Here is a 10,621-nt window from a genome sequence, read left to right as displayed (position 1 = left end):
GAAGAGCTATTAGTAGCTAAATTGAGGATATATATGAATGCATTGGGTGAAGAGATGGAAATAAGGAAGGAATTCCTACAAGCACATGTAGTTCTCATACATAAAGAAGGAAAGGATGATACTCACTGTTCAAGTTATAGACTGATTTCCTTATAAAATACAGGCACTAAACTATATGCAAACGTTCTGGCAAATAGGTTAAAAGATCATATGCCGGAATAGATACATATAGATCAAGTAGGATTTGTCCCAGGGAGAGAGGGTAGAGATAACGGACTGAGATCTCTGTTTCTCATACAAAAAAGTAGGAAAGAAAAAACCCCTGTGGTGGTTCTCTCGATTGATGCTGAAAAGGCTTTTGATAGAGTAGATTGGGGATAAATGTTGGATACACTGGAAGTATTGGGGATGGGTCAGAGAATGAGAGAATGGATAAGGAAATTATATAGTCAACCCTCTGCAGCAATCATGGTCAACGGGGAATTATCAGAGTATTTTGGGATGCAAAACGGAACAAGACAGGTTTGTCCCCTGTCTCCACTTCTGTATGTTTTGTCATTAGAATCTCTATTAGCTACAATAAGGAATAATATAGATATAAAAGGAATCTGGATAGGAGACACAGAGCATAAGGTGGCAGCTTATGCAGATGATATGCTGTTCTATGTGGAAAACCCAAGGATAACATTGCCAAATTTAATGAGAGCACTGAAAGAGTACGGGAAGATATAAAATTTAAACATTAATCCAACAAAAAAAGAGATTTTAAATATAAATCTTCCAAATAATGAGAAAAATAGATTACAGGAGGAATTCCCCTTCGTTTGGCGAGGAAAAGAACTAAAATATTTAGGAATAAAACTAACTGTATCCTCCAAAAACTTGTATAAAATGAATTATATCCCTTTGTTAAATGAGATTAAGGATGAACTAAGGAAATTAGGAGGGGGTACCCCGTCGTGGATAGATCGTATAAATTTGATAAAAATGGCGATCGTCCCGAAAATTCTATATAAATTTCAAATGATATCAATTAAATTACCAGGATATTTTAGAACAATTAAAAAATGGTAACAAGATTTATTTGGAGGAATACAAAACCGAGAATAAGCTATGAAATTTTAAGTAGAAATAAAGAGAAAGGTGGACTGGGATTACCAGACTTGAAAAGATACTATAGCTCGGTAATAATGGTGAGAATATTTGATTGGACACAAAATACAGAAGGGAAAAGTTGGGTTAAAATAGAAAATACATTAAGTTGTACCAATTTAAGTAGAATCGTATGGTTACCTCCACAATACTGAGGATTAGTAGATAGCACAAGCTTGTTCACATTAAATGTTTTAAGAGTGTGGGATGCTTTACACAAACAGATGGGATGGGAATGTAATTAATTATTAATGCCCTTAGGGTCCGCAGAGTTTTTCCCCCCAGGTAAAGAAGGTATCACAGGGAAGTGGATAAAGAAGGAAGATTCACTTAAGGAACTGAAAAAATATATATATTTTCACGAAAATGGATGAGTGGCGTTACTTTCAATTGAAACACTTTATAGGGAAGCTTTCAAAGCCTTTAAGAATAAGAAAGGATTGGAACCTTTTTGAGCATTTGTTAGATACACGGGGAGATGGGAAACACAGAACTTCTAAAATATATAAGATTCTCGCTGAAATAAACACTGATATAAGGCCTCCATTTATAGAAAATTGGGAAAGGGATATAGGAATAACACTAGATGCGGAAAAACAGAGGAAAATGTATAGAATAGTTCACGGGAATGTAAATATGAAGGAGGTTGAGATGAATTATAAGTGTTTGGCAAAAAAGTATATCACACTGACTATTTGTATAACTTGTTAATCTGAAAAATCAATAAATATTTAAATAATAAAAAAAAAGGCAGAAGGTGAAGGCAATTTTCTCCAATGAAACACAGAGGGCAGAAAATTGACAGGTGTTTAAACCATGCCTTACTGTATCCATAATTAACAAAAAATAACCATCCCAAAAGATGTACCGTATTTTTCGCTCCATAAGACGCACCTGACCATAAGACGCACCTAGGTTTTAGAGGCAGAAAACAAGATAAAAAATATTCTGAACCAATGGACTGCAGACATAGTACAGGAGATGACCAGAGACTGCAGACATAGTACAGGGGATGACCAGAGACTGCAGACACAGTACAGGAGATGACCAGAGACTGCAGACATAGTACAGGAGATGACCAGAGACTGCAGACATAGTACAGGAGATGACCAGAGACTGCGGACAAAGTACAGGAGATGACCAGAGACTGCGGACACAGTACAGGAGATGACCAGAGACTGCGGACCCAGTACAAGAGATGACCAGAGACTGCGGACATAGTACAGGAGATGACCAGAGACTGCAGACATGTGGACGTACTACAGGAGATGACCAGAGACTGCGGACATAGTACAGGAGATGACCAGAGATTGCGGACATAGTACAGGAGATGACCAGAGACTGCAGACACAGTACAAGAGATGACCAGAGACTGCGGACACAGTACAGGAGATGACCAGAGACCGTGGACATAGTACAGGAGATGACCAGAGACTGCAGACACAGTACAAGAGATGACCAGAGACTGCGGACACAGTACAGGAGATGACCAGAGACTGCGGACATAGTACAAGAGATGACCAGAGACTGCGGACACAGTACAGGAGATGACCAGAGACTGCGGACACAGTACAGGAGATGACCAGAGACTGCAGACAGTACAGGGGATGACCAGAGACTGCGGACAGTATAGGGGATGACCAAGACACTGCGAACAGCATAGGGGATGACCAAGACACTGTGGACATAGTACAGGGGATGACCAGAGACTGCGGACAGTACAAGAGATGACCAGAGACTGCAGACAGTGCAGGAGATGACCAGAGACTGCGGACAGTGCAGGAGATGACCAGAGACTGCGGACAGTGCAGGGGATGACCAGAGACTGCAGACACAGTACAGGAGATGACCAGAGACTGCGGATAGTACAGGGGATGACCAGAGACTGTGGACAGTACAGGAGATGACTGCTGACCTTTGGGGAGGGAGGGGGAGTGGGTACCTAAATTTGACAGGTACTCGCTCCCACTTTCGCGGAGTTGTCCTCCCTTTAGTGTGGGCACCCGGCTGACAGCCGGTTGCCCAGTGCGCATGCATGAGAAGCGCTGTGCTTTGTGATTGGTCCGCCGTTTTCTGGGACCTGCGGGAAGACTGCGCAGCGATGGAGCGAGGAACAGGTAAGGTCCCGCTGCAGAGCTGAGCGGCCGGCCCGGTATTCTGACACGGCGGCTGTGGAAATATCGGACCGGCCGCTCCATATTCACTCCATAAGACGCACTGACATTTTCCCCCTTTTTTGAGGGGAAAAAAGTGCGTCTTATGGAGCGAAAAATACGGTAAGTAAAATGATTTTCATATTTGATCATCTCCAGCCCCAAAAATGCATTTTGTGTGATCCAAAATATTTTATTGGGTTTTAACAGAAGTGGATTACAAAAATGCACAGAGGTGAAATTGACCAAAAAAGCATAAATGCATAATGAAAAAATAGTATACAAGGTATGGATTAAAAATACAACAATCAAGTTTAAAATGGGATTATAAAGAAAAAAAGGTAAAAAGCCATTGATTATTACATAAAGATTAAGTATTAATTATTTAGAGAAAAAAAATGTTGGCATAACTTAACCAAAATCAATCTAAAATCATGACTGTGTAGGCAAAGAAATGTGAAAGGTAATAAAAATAGGCAAAAATACAATAATGATAAAGAAAAAAAAAAATTAAAGAAATAAACATTTTGTAAAATCCAGAAAGGTTATCTATGTAAAGCCTTTAGGGAGTGTTCACATCAGCATCACATGGCTGCTGGTGTGTGCTGGAAGGGACAGTGCTGATACGTCGATCCTAGCTAAGTTATTGTTTACTTTTTTATTTTTTGCTTTTTTTTTGTTAACATTTTATTGAAATGTCACAAGTGACATTTCATTCAGTTCTCTTCACTGCAGCGGTTTGTCCAACATGCTGTACTGAACCACAGAACTTGCCTTGTTTTTGCGTTCAGACTGAGCTGGACAAGGCTGCAGAATGCATGAGTGGGCCCATAGATATCAATATCAAACTATACATCTGGCTTGGTCTTGTCAGCCTGTGTTTTGCACTTCTTAAGTACACTGTGATCGTGCCAATAGACAGGTACATTTCTTGACCATGGTGAATGCAGGAATAAATAAGGCTTACCTATCAGAAATACTGAGCATCAACCTTCAAAGTTTTGTATCTGTAGAATTTTGTGAGCAATGAAATGGGCACAAACACAGTGTTTATAGCTGAAAAGGGTAATTGAGGGTCAAAGAGGTGAGATGAAAATCCCATGCAGCCACTAGAGGCTACTACTATACTACTAGAGATAAGACTCATCTTGCATCTTGGCAAGAACATACCATAAAAGATGAAAGAACATTAGATTTAACCAGTCTTTGATTCCTTAGCATTCAAAGCTTAAATCAGTTTTTATAATTTAGTGTATATTGCTGGAAGTTATTTATATAAGGTTGTAGGTGAAAGATTATCATTATTTATTAGGCAATCATGCTGTAGTCTTCTAGTTTGCCAAGAAACATGAGCCCATTCTAGTAGGTGTTCCATTTTGCCAGATGCACAGTACTCATTTTCATTTGATTTTGAAAGTATATAAATGTTGGAGAATATTGTAATAAAATGGCTCATTACTTTATTCAAGTTATAGCACGTTTGTACTTTCTCTGTAAAATTCCCTTCCGACATTACTCCTACGTATGCTAATTATCTTTGCAGCTTTAAACTTGTTAACAACTATACTCAATTTAATGCATATTAATACCAATGTGTTTTTTTCTGAAGGCATATGGGCGAATTCAGACACAGGACAACTACAAGTTGGGACTCTACAAGTCTGGAACTCTGTGCCCTGTTACACTATCAAAATCCTGGTTTAACTTCCAGGTCCTGAAAGCTCAATCCTTTATTTTAGTGTTTATTAGGTTTCTGTCTTATAGAATTTTTAAAGGAAATTAGGAACACACAGAAAAATGAGGTCCAGACCTGGATTTTTGCTGGACTCAAGGCACTTCAGGGAACACTTACAGGTAAACTCCGGTAAAAAAATATTTTTTGATCTCTGCTATGTACCAATAAACCACCTCTAATGAGATGAGTCCTATGTGTGGGATTGCTGCTGCATTACGTAAAAAGAATGTTAGTTTCATTCAGCCCCAACAGTACAGTAAGTGCCATACTTCTAGCACTGAGACTTACAATTTTGGCTCTCATACAGTAACATACCGTGAAAGCTTTGTGTGTCTCTCACACTTTACCTACTCCATCCAATATCCTTTCCACTGAACACAAGGCTATCTGTGATTGAAGGAGGGGAGGGAAAGGGGAACTTCACAATCACAGAACATCTTGCATTAAGTGAAATGAATACCCCACTTTCATTGGGAGAATTATTCTCATGGTCTTGTATTATACCTGATATAATTACATGTTATGCTCACATTTCCACACCATAGATCACATCCATGGAATAATAAGAGACATATTCTTTTTGCTTTCTTTTACCAAATATCTGTCAAAACTCAGGAATTATCTTTTTGAGAAAACTCTCATCATGAACACGTGAATGGCACATCACCTTGTTAACAAGTTCCAATAGTTCATCCTCCGTGCAGTCCTCCAGGACCTAAGATGACCCACTAGGTAAGAAGCACTTCATCTGCTTTCCTTCAGAAGGGGAAAGCCAGTAAATGGATCACTACATGTTTGTAAATAATGACACCCTGCCCTTCCCATAAGGGCCTAGAGCAAACTTCACAGGTCCACTCTCCCTCTCTACTCCAACCACCTTACTCCTCCTCCTCAGTTTTTATATATCCCTTTTCTAGACTAGGGAGACCCCTAAAGGACAACCTGGTAGCTAAACCCATACCAAGAAGCTGGAACAGGTTCCTATATTCACATGGTACACAGTCATTAGAGGTGACTTCTCAGTACATAGCAACAATCCAAAAATAATTTTATTCCCAGGGTTAAAGTGATTGTAAAGGCAGAAGGTTTTTTTGACCTAACTGCATTCTATGCAGCAAGGTAAAATGCCTTCTGAATACAGTTTTCCCCTTAGCCCCCGTAAATACTTACCTGAGCCCGATCTCGATCCAGTGCATCCTCATTGGTTCAGACACAGCAGCGGGAGCCTTTGTCAAAGCATCTGCAATCATCCCATTTGCAGCTGACTGCATGCTTACCATGAGGTAGCTCTGAAAGTGTCCATGTTTGCAGTTCACTAAGAGATGTCATCAGCAGCTCTGATCCACTTTTGTTTCTCAGGGGTTAGAAGTCTTTGCATCTCCTCTACTGAATCTGGCTCTGGTTTTAATGCTCCGCGAGCAGCATAGGACAGATGTTTGGCTAGGATGCCTTAATTGCATCTGATGGATTTACTGAAGGAAGCCCCTTGTGCTCTGGTTTCCTCCCCTACATGATTTGGATTGTCTGCGCCAATTTCTATTTCTATGTCACCTTATTGCTTTTCCTATTGTGGCACTGATGCAGAATTTCACTTCTACTGATGGTTACCTTGTTTGTTTCTTGGTGTAGAATTCTATACCCCTTCTGAGATTCACTGTACCGCACAGGTACACCTTACTTTGTGCAAGCATCCCATTTTGTATGTTGTTCTTTTGGGATGTGTATATAAGCTTTGCTTCCAAAAATTTTTAGATTGTTAAAATTCAGGGCATTTCCATGCCACAGTTCATATGGAATTTTCTCAGTTTATTTTCCTGGTAGTCAATTTTGGAGATAGTATGTGGTCCTCCCCCCAGTGTAGTCTGCATCAAACAGCATGATTCTTCTACTCTCACATAAAGTATGTTTCATTCTTTCTGTAACCTTTTTGTTTTTGGTTGTGTGGTACAGTACTTTGAAATATTATGTCGTGGGTTCTGAGAAATGCCTGTGTATTATCACCTGTATATTCAGTTCCATTGTTTGTGCGCAATACACTTTGTATTTTACTAAATTTGTTGCGTACTTGAGCCAAATACTGTTCAGGTTTCTCTGGTACTTCCCTTAGTTTGTGTAACAGATATAGTGACGAATACTCAGAGAAATCATCTATAAAAGTGAGAAAATACCTCTTCTTTTCTGGAGTAAATTTTTCCATGGGGCAGCAAAGATCTGAATAAATTAAGTCCCAAGGCATTTTAGCTTTGCTGTTACTCTTCTTTGGAAAGGCTTTTCTTGTAATTTTCCATTTATACAGCTGGTGCATTTCATTGTTTGATCGCATGGACTCATTTTTATTCCACTTGCATAGTCATTCTCAGTTATTCCTTTATTATGGCAGGACTTATGTGCCAAAGTCCTCTGTGCCATGTGTGAATGCAGTTTGAATGTTTTTCCTTCTTGGTCATATTAACCACCTCTTTGCAGTTCAGCTGATAAAGTTCATCTGTAATTTTAGCATTTGCTGGTAAGAAATCCCCATTTGTGATGGCACAACTGTCACCTTGGAAGGTCACTACATTGCCTTGTTTTGTGAGCTTCTTCCCTGACAAATGATTAGTTTCAAGAACAGGGACATACAGGACATTTTTCACAGATATCTTTCTAGTGGCACTCTGAGAAATAGGGCAGTAAAAAATGTTTTTGATTCCTTCTGATTAGATTATTCACCCATTAGCTGTGGTGATTTTTTTCCTGTTTTATTCTGGTCAAGATGAATACATACATTTCTCTCATTTGTCATGTGACTCGTAACTCCTGAATCTACACACCATGCCTGAAACGATGAGGTGCAACTTTTGGATTGAAAAACATATTCATTATCTGAAGAAAATTCAGTTACTTCATTCACACATTTGGCCTTTTATAGTTTAGTTTGTTTTTGCATTTTAGATTTCTAGATTCTTCAATCCAATTTTAAATGGCCTTGTTTCTTGCACACAAAACATTCACGTGTTTCTTGTTGCATGTTACTGTTTTTATTCCTATTTTGCGTCTTTAAAGCAGACTCTGTGACAGAAGCACCATCACTATTAATTCTTTCTGTTTTACGCTTATATTCATCCACAAGTTTGCCCTTAACATATCACAATGTCAGTTCATCATCTGGACATGCATCAAGTGCCGTGACAAGAATTTCATAACTTTCTGGTAAACCACTAAGTAATAGTGCTGCAATATGAAAATCTTTTATTTCTTCTCTTATGCCTCTCAGGTGTTCTACCATTTCCAAGGTGTGCCTTATATAATCCTGCATATCCTGGCCTTTCATCAGCTTGGTTTGGTATAGCTTTCTAATCAAATAGCGTTTATTGCTGAGATTAGCTCCCTAATGCACCTTTTGTAATCCTTCCCATATTTCTTTTGCAGTTTCACACTTACATACAGTATATGTATGATTTGATCATTTTCTGTGCTAAGAGATAATGCGCTCTGAGCTTTCTGATCTTTCTCCATCCACTCATTTGAAGGGTGTTCTGGCTTGACTTCATTCATACATTTTCATGTACCTTCTCTTATTAGCAGCAGTTTCATCTTGAATGTCCAAGTCTGATAGTTCTGGTTTGTCAGATTTGCAAATGAAAACTTTGTTGCAGCTGTGTTACTGGCCATTTTATTTTATTCTGTTGCAGGTATCTTTCTGTTGCTGTATCTTGCACTTATTTGCTGTAGTCAGCTATGACTGAGCACTGGGCATAATAACCAGTTAGAAATTCTGTATATAGCCCTACAGAACAGACAGTGTACAGTCCACATGTGCTTTTCTGCTTCACTGCAACAAAGAAACAGGAAACTTTAGTCAGAGAAAAGACATAGAGTACAACCACAGATGCAGCTACAAACTTATAAACACTGCCATCTACTGGTTGAAGAATATAGTTCTACTGAACACAGATGCAGTTGCCACACAAAATACATGAACACTGTGTTCTAACAGTATTCCCTTAATTTGCAGGGATTTCTTCTCACTTTCTGTTTTGGTTATGGGCCAGGAAGTGAAAGAAGTCTCCCCAATGGAACATAGAAGGCAAAAATAAACCTAATCACTGCAGCAAACAATGGGTATGACCATATCACAAAAAACTGTGGCAGTGGTTTAGAGGAGAATGGTGAAAAAAACCCTAAGCCTATTCACTGTATACTAATTTTTCCACAGTCCTTTTGCCACAAAATATGCCTCAACATTGTTATCTTAAGTATTATGTAAATCAATTATAAAGGTCCTTGGTCACAATGACCAGCAACATTTCCTTTTGTGATGCTAGAGAAACTTTGAAAAATGAAAGGGAAATTTTAATTGGCTGTGATAGTTAGATAGCTGCTGTCAATTTTTCTGTGTACATATTATAGAAACACTACACTATTATTTTAGGCAGCATTTCTTCATTTAAGTTGTATGGTTTCATTAGTTAATATCCAAATGCTATAATATATATATATATATATATATATATATATATATAAATATATACCAGGGGCGGACTGACAACGCATGGGGGGGCCCCGGGCAATAGGGGATCATGGGGCACCTGTGTCCTTGCCCAAACTCAAAAAAGCCTATGAAAAAGGTACCAGGGGCATCTCATGGGGCCCCCTACTGACCCCGGGCCCTCGGGCAGTACCCGAGTTTCCAAATGGTCAGTCCGCCCCTGATATATACATATATATGTCTGTTCTTTATTACAAATGTGTTCTGCCTGCATGTGCAATGAAGTATATATAAATACATATAAATTGTAAGTTTCATTTAGTGGCAATATGCTTGAAATCACAAATATAATAGACTATTTATCAGTCTGTCCCAGATGCACAACTCCTATACAAAGCTGAAGGCAACAAGATTTATTGCTTTGAAACGCTGCTGTGTTCTTTTGATCCAGTTTTTCAAGCCTGAGACGTTAATAAAATCACCCAATCCACTGCACAAGCTCAGCCTTACATCTATACAAGAGTAGTGCACTCAGTGTGTCATGTTGCTTAGCAGTAAAATTCACAGTAAGAAAACGAATAAAAATATACAAATGAATATAATCTATATGTTTATGAACCATGAACGCAAGATACATGTTGTATATTTAATCTCACAAAAGTATATAGAAATCTAAGTAATGAAGTTAGGCTGACAGCTCTGGCATTTTCCAGCAAGGTCAGTGTAATGGTCATCTCAATGCAACATTGTTTAAAAGGATAGTTGTAATTTCCAGGTAAACCCTAGTTTCTAAACATTTTGGTTTAGACAGGGTTTAATGCAGGTATATGGACAAGTCAGTATTCTTTATGGCTGGGTGTTGGCACATGTGCATTGTGGCAGATACCATCTGATAAAAGCCCTCTTGGTTTGTTTGAGGGATTAGATCACAAAGAGTGTTACTTTTCTTCACCTGCAGTCATGCGAGGCTCATGCCACATTTTGTTAGAACTGGAACATGGGTGGGCTCTTTTTCGTTATCATTCATCAATGCAGAACTAGGGGTGGTCGACTGGCCAGAGAATGGAAAGAAGAGCAGCTTCGAGGGACTCATTGCCAAAACCAAAACAGCTG

The sequence above is a fragment of the Staurois parvus genome, unplaced genomic scaffold, assembly GCF_062004578.1.
Source record: "Staurois parvus isolate SC_StPar_1 unplaced genomic scaffold, SC_StPar_1.0 ptg000056l, whole genome shotgun sequence".
NCBI lineage: Eukaryota > Metazoa > Chordata > Amphibia > Anura > Ranidae > Staurois > Staurois parvus.
The sequence above is the reverse complement of the archived record's forward strand: the minus strand, read 5'-3'. Positions refer to the sequence as shown.